The 21964-nt window shown below is 43.6% G+C and overlaps 1 protein-coding gene across 1 annotated transcript in view; it reads left to right on the top strand.

Moving 5' to 3' along the window:
- LOC142139615 (galactosylgalactosylxylosylprotein 3-beta-glucuronosyltransferase 1-like) overlaps positions 1–21964 on the top strand; it is a 103502-nt gene that overhangs the window by 29304 nt on the left and 52234 nt on the right. The window lies entirely within an intron of this gene.

The raw sequence follows: 21964 nt of genomic DNA, 5'->3' as shown, positions 1-21964 counted from the left end.
TTGGGTAGCCCCCAGCCAATTACAGACCAGTGGGGGCCTTTAATCGATTATAGATCACCACCCAGGAACTGCATTTAAACCACCTGTGATTGCCAGATAATCTTTTACCAAGTAACACAGTCGCCATAGTCCAGATCCACTTGTAGAGTTCATTCTGCATGTGACGGTTGTATGACACTTGAATGTGGCTTCTTTACCACCAGATAGTGGCCCTAATGCGAAATATGGCCAGGGCCCCACCCACTTTCCTACCACTAATAACAAGCAATAGTGTATTATAGTAATAATTATTGTTCTTCATATATACAGCGACAATTGTTCATGTCTCAGTTATGCAGATTATAATGCAGCCCCCTTACGGTATATAATTCAGGCAAAGGTTACCCAGTATATAATAAATCCTCCCCCTCCAATTATTCATCTTGTAATGACCCCCTACAACTACTCTGCACATATTAAAGACCCCAACTGTCAATCGTATACTGTAGCTGCCCCTGCAAGTCAATTTGGTACATTTTTAGATCAAATTTGCCCAATATCATTTTGTGTAGACCCAAAACAATTGCAAATCCTGTTTAACATCTGATCAGGATCGATAGTGAATAAGATTGACAGCAAAATGGTTGACCAATGTCAGCACTAACAGGTTATGTGATTGACTATTTAAAACAAAATTGCCTGGATTAAAAAAAAAAATGTGTTTATATATATATATATATATATATATATATATATATATATACAGAAAGTTACAACTAACCTCAAATTAATACGCTTAATCCTAATGGTAACATCAGGACCAGCCTAATCTGTTCTTGTGCCCCAACACACATCATAGTTGTGCCCTTAATATCCCCAAATTACGGCTTACCTCCCATAAATGACACTCCATTTGATTCTCCCCTCCATCGTGATAACCTACCCCCCGAACTGATTCTCCCCCATAACTGACTCCGTCGTGGATTGGTTCTATTCTCTACTTACCTGTGGAGAGGTGTTTTCCAGATATACTGAATTGGGCTCCAAGATATGATTTTGAATGTCTAACTTTAATGGGACCCCCAAGTGTTTCCTGAGAGCTAGAGGAAATCCGGGTTAGATAGAGGGGAGATCTGGTATTCCAGGAGAAAGAGGCAAAAGCGGGATCGACTTGCTGAAATCCAAACAGCTTGAAACTATGATTATTAATCCGTCATTCTGGCTTCCCGTACGAACACACACCCTGAACTGTTGTCTGGTCAGACCGAAGCTTAGGCTGGCACTGACTAACATTAGCGGGAGTATTAAATCTCAATCTGTCCCAAACTTCTACCGTAGACCCAACTTCAGCTGAGCTTTACCGCATATCAAAACTCTACTTGTGATTCTATAATTTTCAACTATCCTGAGCACTAATTTGCTATTTATGATAGTAGCATCGCAGCAGATATAGATATCTGCTGATTTGCATCTCCTATCGTTTTACTGAGCACTCCCCATAACAATGTATGGGGAGTGCTCAGTAACGCTATTTAACAATAAATGTAATTAACTTTTCAAACATGTTAATGTACGCCAGCTTGAGCTGGCGTACACTATCATAAATGAAAAGTTTCAGTGCTGTCAGCTCTGCTCCGAAGAGCAGAGCTGGACAGCGCATGTGTGGAGGGATCACATGATCCCTCCCTGTCACTCACCGCTCTCTCTCTGCAGCTATAGTTGCAGAGGGAGAGCAGAGATGTCTGTGCGCATGCCCGAGGGTTTCACTCAGCGCATGCGCACTGGAGTCAGAAGAGGAGCCCCGTTGACCACGCACTGCTTCGGGAACGAAGCTGCAGTGGTATGTTTTCCACTTCACACGAACAGCAGTTTTTCGGAACTGCTGTTCCTGTGTTGCTTTTTTAATAAATATGAGAAATAGTTCAATCCTTATCAGTGCGATAAGGATTGAAAACTATTTTTCATATTTTGCGAGTTTTGATAAATGTGCCCCATAGTACTGTCTCTTGAGCGAACATGGTATACTCTATGGTTGGATTTCTCAACCTTTTTGTGTCACAGCAAATGTCCACCAAGTGTCCCTTAATGTGTGTCAATTTACTACAAGTACCCATGACAGTATACTCATTTATTCCCCCCAATTTACAGATGTATACCAAGCAACCCTTTACATGTTTAAGTATTAAAAATATACTTCATTTCATTTGTCTTCTATAAATTGTGTTCTTTACTAATACACAAACTGTTATTTTGAGTTTAATATTCCGGCTGAAAAATCTGAGGTGCCTCTGGGGATACTCGGACCACGGATTAAGAACCTGTGCCCTGTGAACCACAGCTGGAAGTTACCCCTTGTGTTTTGCAGAGAAGCATGGGGGGGGCCCAATAGTGGAAAGGGCAAAGGTCTCAAGAGTGAGCTAGTTTCTAATATCTCAAAAGAGCAACACATTTTATTCAAGTTCTGGATGATCCGGAGCATCTAGCAGGAAGCGATCATATTGGAGGGTCTACGTACAGCGATGCGAACGGTGTAATTTTGAGGATCAATACAGGGATAAGAACCAGGGAACGAGGAGTTAAAAGAAGAAGTTACATTATCATGTAAGAAACGGCGCAGCCACACTGCCGATGGTCCTCTGTATTGATCACGGTTACATTGAGCAATTGCTGTAAATTAATGGGCCGAGCTGTGAAATAAATGATCACGGGTTTGTGCTTGGGAAGAATTACAAAAAGAAAAACACATGTTCTACACTGAAGCCCTCTTTGCAGGCATGTTTCTGTTACATACTGTCCTTTATTTTAATAATTCACTAAAATGTGTGATGTGGATTCTGAAGTGTAAAATTGGTTTGAAATAAAATTCTAAATTCTTGTTTTTTTTATTTAGTTTTTGCAGATTTATTTCTATGACGTTTTTACGCATTTTTTAACGGAAGCTGAGGTTGGTTTTCTTGCAATTTTTTTAAATGTATTGTTTTGACGACAGTTTACCATAAATTTTTTGTATTGGGGTGCGTAAAATTAAAAGTAGCAGTAAAAAAAATACCAAATGAGAAATGCTTGGAGTCATCCAAACAAAATAAATGAATGTAAATTAATGCTGTCGGGAGAGAATGATGATATATTATAAATGAAAATCGGTTGGGTGAAAGTCATGACCGGACAGTGAATTTGTAAGGATATAGTGGGCCTGAATCATTAAGCCACGCAAAACGAACGTAATGTGCATTTGTTTAAAAAATACACGTGAAACGAATATAGACACATCTGTAGTCAACACTGAACTGATGGGAAGATTCGTGTGGTGTTTAATACTGGTGTAAGTCAGCTCTGCTCTACGTTTCCTGAAAACATTTATTAGGATATAATTAATGTCTACTGAATGTTTTTATTTGCTCTTGCTTGCAAACACACAGATGTCATCAGGGGCGGACCTAGACTTTATTTTTAGGAGGGGTGAATTAGCATAGGCACGCCCCCTCCATTCTGATTGGCTGGCTCCGGTTGGCACCACCCACGATTGGCCAAGCCCCTCCCTGTTTTGATCGGCATCTAGGACACAATTTAAAGGGAGACTTGTGCTGTCCGGGTGGAGGGGGGGTGATTGCCCCAGTCGCCCCCTCCTGGATCCACCACTGGCTGTCATCACTAGTAATCGGCACTTACCCCCGACCTGTAGCGGGAACAAGTGATACGGCTAAAAAAAAAGTACCTGAGAGAAGCCCAGTGCTTGAATAGGACGTTGCTGCATGCGCTTGAGCTTAGTACGTCCTTACTATACATTGACTACGTACATACCCCCTTTCCTCATCCTGTTCCCTCTGTGAAATCATAGGCGATCGTAAGTGTCCTCGTAGATAATTGGACGTTGCTGCGTTCTGTGGTGTATTGTCTGGTTCTGGCCATACACAGGGTAATTATATACAATATATGCAAAAAATGCCACCTACACTCTTTAATGAACCAGGCCCAGTGTGTTTAGGAGAATAGGAAAAAAAAAAAGGGGGTGGGTATGTTTATGTAAAACCTGGATGAGAACTGCCCAGTGTGGGGGATATATGTGAATATTATGACAAGAGAACTATACAACTAGATATACTGTACATTCAGACACATTCCTTAATAAACTATTGATCCGTGTTTTTTATAAGCCACCCTGAATTGTGACTGCACAGAAACGTAATTATTTTTACAAGGTGAAAGAGCAGTTGAATAAAACTTACTGAATGCTTCAAAAGGTGAATAATCCAGGGAAGTTTTCCAATTGACATTTTTGGGGTCTGTAGGAATTCTCTTCCCCTGTGAGGCAACAGTCACACCCGGGGAAGGTCGGGGTTTGTTTTGTCTTCCTCTTGCTCAACACATTTAGAATTTAGGAAAGGTGGAACTTAATGGACCTGTGTATTTTTTCGACTTTACTAACTATGCAAAACTTTTTATTTTTTCTTTCTAGAAAACATCAGTCATTCTCGCATTTTACAAAGTGAACGGGCACCCAACTTTGGCAGATTGGACACAATGATAAGAATATGCAAACAACAAAAACACAATACCACACATTGTTAAAAACAATATCTGTTTACACGTGTAGCTGTGTATACAGCACCACAAAGTCAAGCAATTTACTGGATGCACATAGTGGGCATGATCCAAGTACGAACGCAACTTTTATAAAAGAGCGCGGAACTTGAGCGCAGTCCCGAACATATAAACAGGCAGCCGGGCGCGTGCGCATTCTATATCGTTTTATTTGTACAGCCTCCTGGGCATTAGGAGGAGGGCTGTGCGAATTAATTAGTCAAGTGCTGGGGCTTATATTTTATCCAGCCCTCTTGCTTCTCATTGATCTGTGTTTAGATTTAAGGCAGGGAGGGCTTAGCCTCCCAGCCAGTTATAGAGTTTCACTACCTGTGTTGTTGCTGACCTGCTCATTTGTCTCCTGACTTTTGATTGACCTCCTGTTGTGACCCTTGTCTGAACTTGGACCTTGCCTGTAGCCTTGATCTCTGCCTGAATTCTGGATTTTGCTGTTTCGCTTGTGACCCTGACCCTTTGGCCTGACCCTGACTACTCTGCTCGCTTCGGACCCCTGATCCCGGCCTGCTTCTGACCACCCACTTTATTTTCTTGGCAGCTGCTAAAGGTGACGACCTTGATACCTATTGTTCTTAAATTTATCTTGATAGACGTTAGCCATAACAGCATGTTGAGTAAGAAAAGGTCGTATACTGGCAGTGTTTTTTTAAGGTGGAATCAACAGGACTGGGAGAGAGTCTGGATGTGAGGAATAAAGCAGAAGACGGAGTCAATTGTGAAACCAAGGTTAGTAACAGTGAGGGAGATTTGAGTAGAGGTGGTGATTCTAGCGAGAGGGAAGATAAGTTCTGTTTTGATTAGGTAGCACCGGGACATCCATCTGGAGATATCTGAAAGACAGATGGTTACACAAGATAGTACAGAAGAGGAGAGGTCAGGAGAAGAGATATAGATTTGAGTATTATCAGCGTAGAGGTGGTATTGGAGGTTAAATAAATGAATTAGTACTCCAAGAGAAGAGGTGTGCAATGAAAAAAGTAAAGGGCCAAGAATAGTACCTTGTGGGACCCCAACAGATAGTGGGAGTGAAGGGGAGGATGTACTAGAGTTAGAAACACCAAAGGACCGGTTCAATAGGTAGGAAGTGAACCAGGAAAGAACTGTGTCACACAGGCCAATGGAGTGATGGGTGTGTAGGAGAAGAGGATGATCAACAGTATCAAAAGCAACAGAGAGGTCTAGGCGAATGAGTATAGAGAAATTACCCTTCATCATCATCATCATCATCATCATCATCATTTGATGCTTGATTGTAGAGAGTCAAGAAGAGTGTGAGAGGAGAGAAAGTGAGACAGGCATTTGTACACTTATTGCTCAAGTAATTTGGAGGCAAAGGGGAGGAGATAAATAGGGTGGTAGTTTGAGAGAGAGTCTGGATTGAGAGATGGTTTCTTTAGAACTGGTGAGATAAGCGTATGTTTAAAGGAGGATGGAAAGGTACCACTGGAGAGAGACAGGTTGAAGAGGTGAGCTAGAGGTGGGCATGCAGTGGAGGAGAGGGAGTGGACAAGTTGCGAGGAAATAGGGTCGAGGGGACAGATTGTAAGTTGAGATGATGAGATGAGTGTAGAGACTTCATTTTCAGTTACTGGAGAGAATGAATTAAGGGTGACTTGGGGAGTGTAGGTGAAGGTTGGTGGAGTGCGTAGAATTTAGCATGAGGAAATATCTTGTCAAATGGTGCCAATTTTTTCTTTGAAGTAGGTGGCAAAATCATGGGCTGTGAGGGAGGAAGGGGGAGAAGGTGCAGGTGGGCAGGGAAGTGAGTTGAAGGTGGAAAAGAGACAACGTGGGTTAGACGACTGGGTGAATATTAGAGATTTGAAGAATGTTTGTTTGGCAATTGAAAGGACAGCGCTGTAAGATTAAAGCAGGAGTTTATAGTGGTGGAAATCAGGATAGAAATGAGATTTCCTCCGGTGGCGCTCTGCAGTGCGGGACCACTTTTGCAGGTAGCGGGTCCGTTTGTTGTGCCATGGCTGGGGTTTGGATCATCAGAGACTGTATGTAGTAGCTGGAGCTGCATTGTCTAGGGCTGTAGTGAGTGTTTTGTTGTAGAAAGAGGTGGCCTGATTAGGGCAGGACAATGCAGACATAGGAGACAATAGTTATTTTAGTGAACATGAGAAGTGGATTGGGTTAAGGGTACTTAGGTGTCGTAGTGTACGTGAGGACTGGTGCAGAGGGGAGGGCATGAGGTAAGGTGAGGCTGATGGAAAAGAGGTTGTGGCCGGTGAGTGGGAATGCTAAATTGGTGAAACTACAGGTGGAGCAGTAGCGGGAGAATACAAGGTCAAGGGAGTGACCATCACAGTGGGTGGGAGAGGAGGTCTACTTTGTGAGACCAAAGCAGGAAGTAAGTGAATGAAACTTAGTGGTAGAAGAGACAGTGGGATTATCAATGGGAATGTTGAAATCACCAAGTATGAGTGTAGGCAGATCAAAGGATAGGAAATAAGTGAGCCAGGCCGAAAAGTTGTCAAGGAATTGGGAAACTGGCCCTGGGGGGCGATAAATGACAGCAACACGAAGATGGAGAGGATAAAATAGACTGATAGTGTGGACTTCAAAGGAAGAGAATAAGAGGGAGGGTTCAGAGGGTATGACTTGGAAGGTGCAACTTGGAGAAAATAGAAAGTCTACTCCATCTTTTTTCCAGGTCTGGGAGTGTGGCTGAGGGAGAGTCCCCCATAGGAGAGAGTTGCAGGGGATGTAGAGTCAGAGGAGGTGAGCCAAGTTTCTGTAGTGGCCAGGAGGTTGAGGGATTTAGAAATGAATAGATCATCAATGGATGTAAGATTGTTGCAAACAGATCTGGCGTTCACTAGTGCACAGAAGAAGGGAAGAGTTGGTAGCGGAGATATGTGGATAAGGTTCGCGGGATTGGAAGTACATGATAAATGGAAAAGTTTGGGGTGGAACATGATAATGAGTATTGTACAGGGTTCAGAGTTAGGTGAGATGTCACCAGCAGCCATGAGAAGGAGCAGGGTGAGGAAGAGGACATGCGAGGAGGATTTGTGGGTGTGAGGTTTATTTCTGGTTATGTAGGCTGGTGAGTGTGGTGTGTGCAGGAGACCAAACAGTTGATGTGTACAGACAAGTGAGGAGGGAAGTAGTGAAGGGAAAATTATGTATGTACATGATGAAGAGATGTAAGATATGTGAGTGAATGAATGAATGTGTATTAGCTGGGATAGGTAATGAGAGAATGATCCAAATGGTGCAGGGCAGTGGAAGAGGTGAAGGATTCTTTACTACCCACTGGCAGGAGTTAATGGAATAGGCAGTTTCTGTAGCTTTGACACGACGAAGTCCAACATACTAACAGTTGGATGCAAAGGGTCCAGCAGCCAAACAGAGGTAGGGCAATTTACCCGTCCAAACAGTTTGTAATGAAATCACCACACTATGTCTTGATTGTCTCAGGATGAGAGCCCCTGGGGTGATGGATAAACTTGTTAGCCTGGTTTAGCTCTGGCCAAACAGACGTGGAGTCTAACAGGTCTCCCGGTCTTCACCGAGAACTTCCGTAAGGCAGGATGGACGTTTGCGGCCGGGATCACACGGGTCGCTGCGCCCTCTGATCAGCCCTAGGTGTAACACAGAGGTAGAAAATGGGAAATCCGAAAGCAGGCCAGCTAGCTGAGGACGGCTACACTGGCGGTAGCGAGTTACAAAGTAAGTATGTAGAAGGGAAGTCCAATAACATGCCGGGAGCTGGTACACAGGCAATAGTGCAGTACAAAATCAGGATCCAAGAGAGAGTGGTCAAAACAAGCAAGGACTTGTACATGAGTACAGGAGGGGTTAACAGGCAGAAGCACTATCCAAGGGAAGCCAAGGTCAGCAGCAATACAACATAACGGAGTCAATCAGGGTATGAATACCTGGTGCTCTGACACTGATGCAGTGTCAGAGTGATCTTTATATAATCTGCAGATTTCAATATGCCGCCTTCCAGCCACCATCATGTGACCGCCCAAACCAGGAAGTGCTGACCTCCACACAGAGGCAGAGGACATCAGCAGCACAGGAGCGTGGAGTAGATAAGTTTTGTGATACATTAGGGGTTTGATTTAGGAGCCTCCGGAGCAGATGGTCCAATATCGCCGGGACTCCCTCACACCGCCGGCCTCATGGGCCACTCCGATGGAAGCTCCGCCACTGGTTCAGTGCAGTTATTGCGCCTCATTGCAATGCTTATATATGACACCTACGCATCTGGTTACCTTATGGTCATGCTAAATATCGCTGTTGCAATGTGTGGGAGCCCAATAAATCCGTCTCACAGGGAGATAACATATTTAATGCTTTCCACACACTTAACTAAAACACATAACAAATCAAAAGAAAAAACTATTCTGTAAATAATAATTTATATTCCACTGACTTGCACCTAATTGATTACGTTAATCGCTCCTGAAACAGGCATTGTAGTCATCAGAAAGATCAAATCCCCTTTACAGTGTACACCTATACATTATCATGTATGCAACACGCACATCCACACGGCCTCCAGCAGCCGGAGTCAATGGTCCATTTGATTGAAAAAGACACTTGAATTAAGAGATGTATAAGGACTGTGTAGTCATATCTGGGCCAGAGATGGATTTTCTTTTTCATTAGATCTCACTGCAGAGACGGGTCTTAAACAATATACTTCTCTGTTATAATAGAGCCGCAGGATATTCTGTATTCGTCATCTGACATTCGCTCGGTTAGTCGCCAATTTCATTTGCTGAAAAGATCCTGCCTTCAGGGACAGCGGTGAAGCTGCAAAACTGCGGCCCCCCATTCAAATAGGTTTCAAAGGTGACTGTACAATCACACGGATGTTCCCAGTTTAGAGGGGGGGCTGCAGAGCCTTTCCCTGGAAAAGACTTGGAGCTAGATTTACTAAGCTGCGGGTTTAAAAAAGTGGGGATGTTGCCTATAGCAACCAATCAGATTCTAGCTTTCATTTATTTAGTACCTTCTACAGAATGACAGCTAGAATCTGATTGGTTGCTATAGGCAACATCCCCACTTTTTCAAACCCGCAGCTTAGTAAATCTAGCCCTTGGGGTCTGTTTCAGAGTTGGTTGCAATTGCACCCTAAATCATAGATGTAAAATGTGTTAGCAAAAAAATCTATATATGCAAAGTTGCAGCTATCGCTGGTCGGCCAGGTACGCGTCACAGACACTTACATCCCACGTGCCCATATTTTTATATATTTATTTCATTTGCAACAAACACATTTGCTATTAGCCCTCAATAAAACTTACAAATATCTATGATACATCAGAAATAACTCCCCATCTCATGTACAGTATTTTTTTACTTAAACACGCACAGAAAAGCGTTTTCTATGCCCAAGTAACAAAGAAAGCACTGATCAGCGGCAGCGAAGCATTTGCAAATAGTCAATCACAAGATGTTGTCTAGCGCCGGCTTACGTCATCACCAGTGGGCATTCACACCTGCCCCTGACCACCCACAAATCATACTGCTGTCCCTGACATGTATACAGCTTTTGCCCACTCTGCATCTGTTGGCAATTGTGCAAACACGCCCTCCGTGTACATGGCCTACATTAGAATGTCACAATCCTGCCACATCCAATTGCAGGCTGGCGTAAGTGGCAGAATCAGGCAAATCTGCCTGTGCGTATTTACCAAAGCCACGCCCTTCCTGTCAACAGCATTTCTGTGACAGCCTGCATTGTCTTTAATAGCTTTGTAGAAGACCACTAAACCGAACATACAAGTCAGATAACGTCATACATGCCAACCCAGGAGATCCGGGGGAGAAGTCATGTGACTGGGGGTAGGAGGGGCCATGGTGACATTGTTGCGTCACCATAGCCACGCCCCCACTTTAAGATGCCGAAATTCACGGCATTGAATAGCAGGGGCGGGGCTTAATTATGCAAGTAAGCCCCACCCCCACCATTCAATGTCAGGAATTTTGTAGATTGCAGGAAGTTTGCCTACTCTTCCGGGAGTCCGGGAGCACTCCCCGAAATTCGGGAGCCTCCCGGGAATTCCGGGAGAGTAGGCAAGTATGGATAACGTGCAAGAGGTACTTATTTTTTCCACAAATGTATTCAGGTATGTATATATTTCGGGAGCTCACGGCGCAAAATGTTTTGCTACGCACAATAGACTTACTATCAGTATTACTACTGAAGGACATTTTAACCTCTCCAACAAGGAGCAGATGTAAATGATATATCAGTTGCTGAATAGAGGTCCTGGTCCACTCTGCTCTTGCAGACATTACACGGCAGGATCCGTCCAATACATATGTGAAATCTCAAGTCCCAAAAGATTGAACAGAAAAAAAAAGAAACTATTAATGACACCTGTGAATAATATAGTTTTCTTTTTCAATTTTTTCCCATAAAATATATTTAGTAGGATGTTATGAATGTCTACTGTACATAAAATACATTTATACAGTTGCTCCTGATTGCAAACACATGTTCTACCATGCAAACGCGACTGTCATCACTATCAGTCGGCACTTACACCCCAAATGTAGCTGGTGTAAGTGATACGACAGAAAAACCCTTTGCACTGGTGGTTTTCTCTCTGCACCAGTAAGCATTGCTAGCCACAGGTTAGGTTACCATTTCATATTGCTCATTGATAGTACATAATTATTTATTTACATAGCCCTTTATGTTTCGTGGTCTCGTTAAGGCTTTGTTGGGCTTTAATTAAACATTAACCTGTCCCGACGTAGGAAAACAAATTGGGTTTGTAAAAGTTGTTGATATTCTAATGTGTCTGGTTCGTCGCAGCTTGCCATAACTCCCCCCACTTCATATTCTGGATGTATAATGGCAATAGGTGTTTTAACTAGAGATGCTCAGGCTCGGTTCCCCGAGAACCGGACACACCCGAACTTAGCAGATCCGAGTACCGAGCCGAGCCAGTTCGGTACTTTCGCGCGCCCTCAGAATTGAAAACGAGGCAAAACGCCATTGTTATGTCGGCGGATCTTGGATATCATGAGTTTTGGAATCCTTTTTAAGATTCAGCATAACGGAGGGTGGGAGGGAGGGCGGACCCCCCTTTTTCTTTTCTGCCACTGCTGTGTGCCAATGTGTCCTAGATGTGCTAGGAACTGTTGTGTGTTTGTGTCGTTGCTCTGTCGCTTACCATCCAGCCAGGTCGCTGCAGTATTTGTCCGAAAGTGTATGAAAATATTATTGTGATCTGTGAGGTGATCAAAATTCACTGCAAATGACTTGAAATTAGTGTTATTGAGGTTAATGATAACGTAGGAACAAAAAAAGTGCAAAATTGTGTGATTTTAGCATATTTTAGGTTTTTCCCTAAAAAAATCCAAAACCAAAACCAAAAAACACGAGGGTGGTTTTGCCAAAACCAAAACCAGTTCACGGGGGTCAGTGAGCATCTCTAGTTTTAACCCTAGTCAAATGTACTTAAAAGTAAAAGTTTATTTGCCGACCGTTCTGGGAGATTCCGGGAGTAGTAGGTGGTCTCCCAGGCTTCGGAGAGAGTCTGTCAGTCTCCCTCATGCCCAGTCAGAATGAGACATAACACAACGTGACAACAAGATTTACATCATGCTCTGGCCACCGTGGTGCAATAGTGCCTCTCACGCTGCAGTGGACGAACCATGATGACGCAAGTTGCCTCAAAGAGTCGCAGTGGGCGGGGCATGATGATGCGAATTGCATACAAGTATGAGCAAAAGATAACTAGTCGGATATTATTGCCTGCTAAGACATCCGGGAGTTGTGCTCAGTACAAGTTCCGTGTTGTTTTCTGATTCAGGCATTAAATTGTAAGCTCTTGAGGATTGCTGAATCTCTGCACACAGTCAGCGCAACACAACGATAATACGTTTTGTCAGTTTGATATGAGCATGGAGACATTCTCTGCAGGGGAATGCTGCCAAGCTCTGGAAAATTGCTAATAAAACACTAATTATCCAGAGTAATTAATTGCATGACTCTTGTCGCAGGACTTGTTTGTGCGCTGGTAGAAAAAGCTGATGTCTTTTTTTCAGTATATTTCACGTTAAGTGGGAGATATAATATGGCAGCTGCTTGTCAAGTGCTGGGAACGGGACGATACCAGGATGTAAGAGAGATGGCGAGCAGCGAGTGTCAGTCTTCTTATGATGTTACTGGCCAGGAATGTATAATTATCTACCTTGTACAAACACAATTATCTGGCAGTTTACACAGTAAATTAGAAAAGTGTTTTCAGTCTTGTTACTGTTCGCAAAAAAAAAAAAGGATAATTGTGACAATTATTAAATATATGTGTTTGATTTGATCCATTAGGAATGCACAGCTTACAGCACAATTGTTTCTTTTCTCTGTTTGCATTTGTCTGCACCAACCTGTATGTGCAACGGAGCGGCAGAAAAGTACATTATTATCTGTGCTCCATTAATATTTAAATGAGCTATAAGCATTGACTATTGGATAATTTTGCATTTTAAATTAGAACTTTTGTGCTGTAAAAAAGTCTTTAAACTACCACCTACACATAGAGGACTAAACTATCGCTCATGATAACGCAGCCTTATAATTCACTAGGAACCAGTGGCATCACTAAGGCTCTTCATGTCCAGACACTGGTTACCAGGGAAGTGATGGGTGAAGTTGCTCTACCTGAGAGATGGTTAATTTGCTTATCCCAGGAGCACAAGCTGTGCCTGGCCTCTAATGTCCCCTCACCTCCCCTCCGCTGATCGTGGATCCTTTATCACCATTGAAGTGTGAAGTGTGCCCCTTGTGGCCTAAACTGCAACTTCATGCCCAGGCTGGCTGGTGGGTATAGGCATATAACACCAGATGACCTCCCCCGAATACACGGGTGTTTAACACAGTCTTACATGTGAGCGTACACTAGTGTAGTGTAATAATATTGGGCGCCCGGCCATCTCAGTGTTGTACAGACTTAGGTATGCCAAACTTCTCCTGCACTACTTCTTACCACCACCATCAGGTTACATACCAGCTACTGCTGCTGGGATCAGTAGTTCCACAGAGACACACGAGTTTCTCAGATCTACAAAAATCCTGCCTGTTTTTAGGGGGCTTGTCTCTCTCAGCAGGCTTACCTTCCAGGGTCCAGGTTTAAAAATGGCTGCTCACCTCAATGCGGGGAAACCAGAGCCTTAAATGGACTACAGTCCCCACATGGGGGTAAATGTATCAATCTGCGGGTTCTTCAACACCCGCGTGTTCAGCCTCTTCCGCGATTAAATTTCAAGCGGCGCTGCATTGTAAAGGGTTAACTCCCTTTACAATGCAGCGCCGCTTGAAATTTAATCGCGGAAGAGGCTGAACACGCGGGTGTTGAAGAACCCGCAGATTGATACATTTACCCCATGGTGTTCCTCTCACGACACCGAAAATGTCATCCAATCTTAGGCCCTCGTCGGCTCCAGTGAGGCCCGCGCCTCACTCCAACATGTCCTCCTGTGACCTCGTCTGCCATCACCATAGTAACGCTACAGGTATTGCAGAAGTAACTAAAACTCTCATTCACTCCCACGTAACCTCACCTAGATTCCTGTAACTTCCTTTTCTCTGGCCTATCTGACTCCCGCCTCTCTTTCGTACACCCTCAACGCCGTTGCCCACCTTATTGTCCTGTATTGACGTTCTACCTCTGCTGCCCCTCTCTGCCAGTCCTTACACTGGCTCCCCATCTCTTACACAACCCAATTCAACACCTCACACTCACCTACAAAGCCCTGAACCACCTCTCTCCCCCTCTCCATCTCCAACCTCATTACTGCCCAAACTCCCTCCATTTTTGCAGCTGCCTGCGCATTAATGCAAATATCACCCCCTATGTACAGCGCTGTGGACAATTTATAGCGCTTTATGAAGAAAATTAATAATAATAACATCACACTGTCGCACAAATGTGACACTCAGGCCCGGCGCTCCCATTAGGCAAGGTTAGGCACTTGCCTAGGGCGCCTGGAGGGCGCCACAGAATACTAAAAGACTTTAAAACTGTGCGGTGACCACTGACCATACCTGTCACGGCCGCCGCACAGCATCAGATGCACGGGGAGGGGGGAAGAGGCTATTTTGTCACCACCGCCGCCTCTCTGCTCTGTCTCCTCCCCTCCACTTACTAGTGTCAGTGAGTGGAGGGGAGGAGACGGAGCAGAGAGGCGGCGGTGGTGAGACAAGGTAAGGAGAGGAGGGAGGAGGGCGGCGATTTTTTAAAAATGCCTAGGGCGCCGTGGACCCTAGCACCGGCCCTGGTGACACTTGACATATCCGTGGTACCAGTGCTGGCACCTTAATGTAGGGGAACTACTGAGGGGCTGCAGAACTGGCCATGTAAATGTATTGTAATAGTGTAGGTAATTAAAGGCAGGGAACCATGTTATAAGACTGAACCCGCAGTACATCCGTAGCATATACTGTCCTAGTCCCTCCAGTGAGACATTATCTTACCTTAATGTAAAATATAAATTGATTGAATAGGAAAGATCCCCCCCCCCCCCCTTATGCTGAACTCTGTTACTTGCACAAAGCTCGGGTCAGATAGTGGGTACCTAAGGGGGAGGGGGATTCAAAGTTGACAACCATTGTAATGTAATAAGGGTGTGGGTCATAGCACCACAGCATGTGCTAAGACTTAGCATGTTTCCATGAATACGTAAAACTTGTCTACAGCGATGTCTCACACAGTGGAAATTACTGTGCTGTTTTATTAAATCACGTTTGATTGTAAATTGTATACACACATTGGATTATGAACTACGCATCATACAAAGGTGTATTTGGCACCAGCATCTCCCAGCACTTGAGTGACAGGAGCTGCATATCACTACACTGTGCTGCTGGGGGACTCTGCTCCTTCCAATGTGTATAACTCTGTCTGTGGCTTCCCGCTGCCTCCATTCCCCTCCTCACATCATGTCACTGCCCCTGTCACATACAGCCCTGTCCTCACTAACACATCACTCATCTCCTGATATACTCTGTGCTGCTGGGGACCCTGCTACTTCCACTATATAACTCTCAGTCTGTGGTTTCCTGCTGCCTCAATTCCCCTTTTCACATAATGCCCCAATCACATGCTGTCCTGTCCTCATTAACATAATAATATAATTGTTCCCATGCTCTGATTGGTTATGCTGGGAAAATTCCAATTATCTGATTGGCTAATAGTGTCCCTCGTGGACAAGCTGGAGATGAAGATCCAGTAAGCCAGTAAGTAACACATACTCCCCCTCCCCCCAATATTCATCAACTAACTTAAAAAGCTTATGATTGTTGCTTGTTAATGAATAGTTTTATTAATGTTGAACATAACTTAGAGAGTATGAAAGGTGAAAATGTCCTTTACTTGAAAGATTGTAATATAGTTGACATAACACTTGGTCTGCATGCACAAAAAATCTGCCACCCTCCACAGAAACATCATTTTAAATATCTTCCGCTATGTAAATGTGGAAACACGGGCATGTGTTTTAATGCTACAGAAATCTCAAATCAGAGCAGTCTGTGATTCAGCCATAATTCCCCCTAATGAAGACAAACATCTCTATAAAGGGTCTAGAAGTGAATCAATAGGTATCTGAGGGGAGAAGTCTGTTCTGTTGAACATCTAAAGTGCCTCTGACATGAGTCTTATTGAGCTTCCACTCCTGGGTACAGTACAGTATGTGCAATTAACTGAAGACTTTGAGAAAGTACCGATCCCACACATTAGCCTAAAAATCCCTTTCCTTTGTGGAGCTGAGGGGGCGTTTTGCAAGAGATGAAAAATTAAATGTAATTTCTTCCAGAGCTAGTTTCTCAAGCAGAGAAAATAAATCCCTTTCCATGGATCATTATTTTTAATATCACCATTTTAGGAAATGACTGAATCCTCACTCTTCAATCAGGTCTAATGATCTTATGTGAGAGGTCAGGAGCAGAAGATAAAGAGTAATATGTACTGTCTATGTGCCATCCCTCCCCCCCAATATCTCCTCCTGCTAAAATATGCCTCCCCTCCCCAGTACCTGCAATCCTGTGCTCCATTTAAAGTAGTCTCTAAATGAGGGTGCGCTGATGAAAGACAGCAGGGGTCAGGTACTGGGGAATCACAGGCACATTTCTCATACAGGAACTGCAGGAGGAAGCTCACGGCATGGTCTGTGTGTCACTGTGCGCTTCCTCCTGTGGTCTCTAAATGAGGATGCACTAATGACGGACAGCAGGGGTCAGGTACTGGGGAATCACAGGCACATTTCTCATACAGGAACTGCAGGAGGAAGTTTACGGCAAGGTCTATGTGTCACTGTGCGCTTCCTCTTGTGTTTGCTAAATAAGGGTGTGTTGGTGACGGACAGTAGAGATCAGGTACTGAGGAATCACAGGCACATTTCTCACACAGGAACTGCAGGAGGAATTTCACGGGCGATCTGTTTGTCACTGTGCGCTTCCTTTTATGGTCGCTAAATGTGGGTGCACTGGTGACAGACAGCAGGGATCAGGTACTGGGGAATCACAGGCACATTTCTCATACAGGATCAACAGGAGGAATTTCACAGGCGATCTGTGTGTCACTGTGCGCTTCCTCTTGGGGTCTCTAAATGAGGGTGCACTGGTGACGGACAGTAGGGATCAGGTACTGAGGAATCACAGGCACATTTCTCATACAGGAACTGCAGGAGAAATTTCACAGGTGATCTGTGTATCACTGTGTGCTTCCTCCTCCAGTGACTGAGGTCATAGGTGAATAATTCTTCTCTTCTGCCCCTAGTATTCTGCCAGCTGAAACAAATGTCTCACTTCCCCTATAATAACGGTCCTGCTTGTAGGAAATCTGACTTATTTTTACTTGCTGCAACTGATTGTAACTCTAATGTATATACAGATGGAGCAGAGTTTATTAACATTAATGTTGCATCTTGGCTAGTTATTGGCTACCTTGTACCAGATTGGTTATTATAGCTGTCAATAGCTCAGGATACTTCATTTACTGCAAAAAATATTCTGTACAATGGTGCCCTGTGTACGGCAATAAACTCTCCTGCATCTGTACTTATACTATACAGAGAGAGATGGAGAAATCTCCATCACTTGGTTCACAAAACTATGTGCGGTATTTCGCCAGTAGTTGCACAAATGGAACATGTTCTTGTGGGCAGATATCATGACTGAGCACCTGTCACGCGGTTTATCAATTGCACCATTCGTCCCTTAGTCGCACCATGACGCCATAGAATTTCTATAACACGATCCACACGTTCTCATCAGTCCAAACTAAATTGCTCCATATGCATTTTCATCACATTAGTTTGGATCTTTTATTTTTTCTTAAAACTGAACAAAAAGTTTTGGAGAGTTGCAAAATTGTTTACTGCTTAAATTTCTTTTGTTGTTATTTGCTGTTCAATAACATCATTTTAGATTAGTTTTCAGCAATTTAATAGAAAATTTCATATGAGTAAATGGGAAAAATTTCACAAATTCTGAACGTCATTTCTCCACTCAGAATCAAACTAAAAAGTTTTGCAGAGCTTATTTGAAACAGTCCCAAAACTCTGCACTTTGCCCCAAATCTTCTGCAGTTCTTAAAGGAACTCAACTTCTTACCTATAATGTAAAATTGTTTGATTGCTGTTTACGTTACCCCCTGATGAATAGTTTGGGTAATTACCGGTCTATGATTGGCAAAGGGGCGAGACAGTTTTCACGTTGTACATATTTCGGTGCAGTTATTAATGGGACCAACTAACTAAGGGCTTGCAGCCAGCCCCGGTTTTGGACAGACATGTATATCTGTGCTACCATAATGGTCATTTCAGATGTATATTTAATAGCAACTAGCAGACAAGGAGCTTTAATCTCCAGGATGATTAGGGTGCAGGAGCTGCGGCTTTATATTCTATAATATAATTGGTATTTTCTTCCCTCTTGAACAGCGTGACTGGTTGACTGCAGCTCACTTACTGCATATAATATTCCCTTTGATGCTGTAACAGTCTGATCAATAACTGCGGAGAGTGGCAGAGATTTTCACATCCTGTCACAGCAGGAGACTCGGTAAGGAGAGACGTTTTGTAAGACTGAGTAAAAAGATATATTATCAAAGGATTGTTTAAATCCCTGAGAACCTAAAACCTGTTTTAATGCTCAGATATAAACTCAGATATAATGCTCATATATAATTTTGGTTATAATATTTCGCTATAATATCGGATATAATGATCAGCTATTATCTCAGATACCATGCTCGGATATTTCTTAAGATATGGCATCTGAGATAGACTTAAGCTGGGCGCACACTAGAGGTTGTTCACCAGATTTTCCTGCCAATCACACGATAAACAACTATTAGGTACGATATCACATTAGTGTGTAAGACCCCGCGATCGTGTTTTATCATACCAAAGCACATTGTATCAATTGATTTGATTTTATAAATGGACTAAAAATCTCTATAAAACGAAGGAACAATGTCGGGCAAATTCTGTAGTGTGTACGCACTCACGATCAGAATCTCCATAGAGTTTACAGAGTCACAATCTTTATGCAGATGGTTATGACAGTTGAAGAGCGCAGATCTGAAGGTAAATCATGTAAAATCGTGTAAGTGTGTACGCATGAATCGGCTGCTGATCGGGACTTTCAGGCACTGGTAAAAAGATATCGCATCGGCCTAAAAAAAGACATGATTTCCTGGGACAAGCTGATAATATCTTGGGTGAGCCAGATTACATCAGTGAAGATGAATTTGCTCCCCAGGCTGCTTTACCTTTTCCATAACCTAAGCATCAAAGTTCCTCCCTCTACTTTTAGAATACTGCAAACTTCTATCATGCGCTTCATTTGGTCAAATAAGAGACCCAGGATCTCTGCTCGTATTCTACAACGCTCTCTCATGGCCGGTGGCCTCGGCATACCCAATCTTCGCAATTATTACTATGCGGCACGTTTAGCTTAGTGCGTCCAATGGCACTCCCCTCCCGGGACCAGGGTTTGGGTTGATATAGAATTGGATCTGTTAGGAGGCTCACCGATTTGTTCTATCCTCTGGCTCTCAGCCGCACAGCGCCCAGCCCCCTTTCGAACTCATCCGGTAATAGCCCTCTCCCTTTCAATCTGGTCTCGGTGTAGTAGAATGGCATCTCTATTTCCTGCCCCCCAGATACTTATACCTCTGTGGTTGAATCCAGCTTTCACACCAGGCCTATCACGTCCTATGTACCCAAAATGGGCAGGGGAAGGTAAATTATTACTGCTAAACCACATAACAAGGACCCTAACGTTCCCTCAGTTCTCAGAATTGACTGAACGGTGCGGATTCACGATGGGACAGTTCCACCAATACTTACAAATCAGACATTATCACCAGCAGGTTAAGGTTTAGTTATCTGGTAGACCCCCCCACTGTGTTTGAGAACTTATGCCTATCAGGACCATCCTCAAAAGGTCTAATCTCAACGCTATACAATGCCCTACTTCCCACCTCCACGGAGGCCAAGGACCATTTTCAGACACAATGGGAGGTAGATTTGGGAACATCCCTAGATCCAGAAGAATGGTCTGACATATATGAATGGACAGCACGTTGCTCCATAAATGTCTGTACCAAAGAAAACGCCAATAAATTGCTGCACAGATGGTCCTTCTAGGCTTCATATTATATACCCTCAAACAAGTCCAACATGTTGGAGAGACTGTGGCCACACTGGCACCTTCATACACACATGGTGGGACTGTCCCAAACTGCGTCCGTTCTGGACGGAAGTTCTCTCGTTAGCAACAGCTGTTCTTGATATTCCTGTGCCTTCCGATCCTGAGCATGTATTATTGCCTCTACCCCTTCCAGACCTTCCAACACATACCCATAAGCTTCTTCGGCACATAATCAGCGCAGCTACCAGTCAAATAGCTGCCCACTGGAAGAACCCCGTTCCTCCAAGCATCCAAATTGTCTGTGGTCGGATCTGGCACACCTATTAGATGGAACATATCACCAGCGTGCTTAGGGGCTCCTCCGTATCCTTCAACAGGGTCTGGTCTCCTTGGGCTTCGTATTACAACCAACCTCTGCTCCAATTTAAGTCAAACCCGATCCGTTACTGGAAATACCAGGTTTTACCTTCTGCTAGAAACATAAAAGCGTGAATTCCTCTTCCATTCCTCTAGCCCTCCCAATCTGTTCTTTCCCCCCCATCTTACCTTGTACCACTCCCTTTCCCCTTCTTCTTTATCTTCTTCCCCCTTATTTGTATAATTTAAAACAAAATAACATCTTCATGGTACCATGTTCATATGAAGCTCAATTTGTTTTGTAAAAGCTCTGTGAGAGAGTGTCATACACACTGTTAAATTTGTATGTGCATTTGTCATCTCACTAATGTACCTTTCAAGAGTTTTATATTTTGTAATACTGTTCGAGATAAGATGTTACTAATAAAACTTATTTAAAAAAAAGAAAAATAAATTTTCTGTGGAGTGTACCCAGCTTTAGTTTGTTTAGAATTTCTATCACCTACACACACGATACATAATATACCAAACTCCATAACAAACCTTTCACATATACATTTGTGAAAGTGACAAGATACCTATTCATATTGTAATTATGTGTGAGTGGAACAAAGTTTCTAATGACTTAGTGATGTCACTGGCTTCTAGTGAATGGATAGGCTGCATTCTCAGTGATGTCACCGGTTCCTAGTGAATGGATAGGCTGCATTCTCAGTGATGTCACTGGTTCCTAGTGACTGGATAGGCTGCATTCTCAGTGATGTCTCTGTCTCCTAGTGACTGGATAGGCTGCACTCTCATTGATATCACTGGCTACTAGTGACTGGATAGGCTGCATTCTCAGTGATGTCACTGGCTACTAGTGACTGGATAGGCTGCACTCTCATTGATATCACTGGCTACTAGTGACTGGATAGGCTGCATTCTCAGTGATGTCCCTGTCTCCTAGTGAATGTATAGGCTGCACTCTCAGTGATGTCACTGGTTCCTAGTGAATGGATTGGCAGCATTCTCAGTGATGTCACTGGTTCCTAGTGAATGGATAGGCTGCACTCTCAGTGATGTCACTGGTTCCTAGTGAATGGATAGGCTGCACTATCAGTGATGTCACTGGTTCCTAGTGAATGGATAGGCTGCACTCTCAGTGATGTCACTGGTTCCTAGTGAATGGATAGGCTGCATTCTCATTGATGTCCCTGGCTACTAGTGACTGGATAGGCTGCACTCTCATTGATATCACTGGTTACTCGTGAATGGATAGGCTGCATTCTCAGTGATGTCACTGGTTCCTAGTGAACGGATAGGCTGCACTCTCAGTGATGTCACTGGTTCCTAGTGAATGGATATGCTGCATTCTCAGTGATGTCTCTGTCTCCTAGTGACTGGATAGGC

Source organism: Mixophyes fleayi, chromosome 2 (assembly GCF_038048845.1).
Source record: "Mixophyes fleayi isolate aMixFle1 chromosome 2, aMixFle1.hap1, whole genome shotgun sequence".
Classification (NCBI taxonomy): Eukaryota; Metazoa; Chordata; class Amphibia; order Anura; family Limnodynastidae; genus Mixophyes; species Mixophyes fleayi.
The sequence above is the reverse complement of the archived record's forward strand: the minus strand, read 5'-3'. Positions and strand labels throughout refer to the sequence as shown.